The following is a 1963-nucleotide window of genomic DNA, read 5'->3' on the forward strand; positions in this document are numbered from 1 at the left end:
TAATGTTCACAGATACATAATAGTTGTACATATTTATGGGGTGCTAGTGATGTTTTGATATACATATACAATGTCTAATGATCAAATCAGGGTAATTGGGGTATGGATCACTTCAAGTATTTGTCATTTCTTTATTTTAGGAACATTCCAATTCCACTCTTAGTTAATTTAAAATATACAATAAATTATTGTTAGCTATAGTCTTTCTATCTTGCTACCAAATATTAGATCTTATTTATTCTATCTAACTGTACTTTGTACATCCCCTCTTTATCCCACCCACCCCACTACCTTTCTAAGCCTCTGTTAACCATCATTCTACTATCTCTATGCATTCAATTTTTTGAGCTCCCACATATCAATGAGAATATACAGTGTTTGTCTTTCTGTGCCTGGCTTATTTCACTTAACATAATGTCCTCCAGGTTTATCCACATCTTTGTAAATGTCAAGATTTCATTCTTTTTATGGATGATTTGTATTCCATTATGTACATACATGACATTTTCTGTATCCATTTAGCCATTGGTAGACACTTAGGTTGATTCCGTAGTTTGGCTATTGTGAATAGTGCTGCAATAAACATGGGAGTTATATTAGCGTAGATATCTCTTCAATATACTGATTTCCTTTTTTATATATACCCAGCAGTGGGATTGCTGGATCGTATAATTCTATTTTTAGTTTTTTGAGGAAACTCCAAACTGTTTTCCATACTGGCTGTTACTATGCTTACATTTCCACCAACAGTAAACAAATGTTTCCCTTTCTCCACATCCTCGCCAGCATCCATTATTGTTTGTCTTTTTGATAAAAGCCATTTTAACTGTGTTAAGATGATATCTCATTGTAGTTTTGATTTGCATTTCTCTGATGACTAAAGATGTTATGTATTTTTTCATATACCTGTTGGCCATTTGTATTTCTTCTTCTGAGAAATGTGTATTCAGATCTTTTGCCCATTTTTTAATCAGATTTGGGTTTTTTTTTTACTATTAAATTGTTTGAGCTTTTTATATATTCTGGTTATTAATCCCTTATCAGATGGGTAGTCTACAAGTATTTTCTTTCATTCTGTGATTTGTCCCTTTACTTTGTTGATTGTTTCCTTGCTGTGCATCTAAATTTTGGAATATGGAAAAAAAAGAATTTCTGTTATAAAACCTGAAAGGCACTAGTTACATATTAAGACAAACATGATAATTGTTAACTAATACATAAACAACACATTTTTATTTTGTAAGTCAAATTATAAGTTCTTTATCTATGTTAATTGTTGGCATTGCATAACAATGTGCCATAAATAATATTTGGCCTGTTTAGAAGAAGAAGAAAATGAGGGTCAGAGATATTAAGTAACTTGTTCAGGCCTCATAGTTAGATGGAATCAGGATTTGAAACTGGAAGTTCACTGCTGAAGTGCACAAAAAACATTTTCCAAGATGAGGAATGTGATAGAAGTCCTCTGGGAAGCCAGTGATTTTTCCAGGTTCTAGAAAGTTTCCTCAATGACCTCAGAAAATATAAAGAAGTAGTAGGGTAGGATTTAAAAAGACTATTCTTGATAAAGACATATAATGAATTAAATGCAAAAATTTTATTTCTGGAGGAGTTGAAGCACCCATGACATATATTAGAAGTTTAACAGCATTGATATTTTTCTAATACTGGGTTATATTATATTTTTCCAATTAGTCAAATGGCAGGGTACATATCAAGGAAATGATACAGAGAGTTGGCAAGTGTGGCATGTTGCAAAATAAGCACACAAATTATTTTTCAATAAGGCTGACTCAGAATATTAAATGTCTCTTTCAGCAAAAGAAATTTCCAAAATTTTATTTGAAATTTGGCTGGTTTAACAAGAATAATTATTCAGTTCCCCTTGATATCTAATCACTCTTGTACTATCTTCATTTTAAATACTATTTTTCCAGCTGAAAATTTGCAGCATTATCAGCAT

The sequence above is a fragment of the Propithecus coquereli genome, unplaced genomic scaffold (genome assembly GCF_000956105.1).
Source record: "Propithecus coquereli isolate 6110/MARCELLA unplaced genomic scaffold, Pcoq_1.0 Scaffold495, whole genome shotgun sequence".
NCBI classification, from domain to species: Eukaryota; Metazoa; Chordata; class Mammalia; order Primates; family Indriidae; genus Propithecus; species Propithecus coquereli.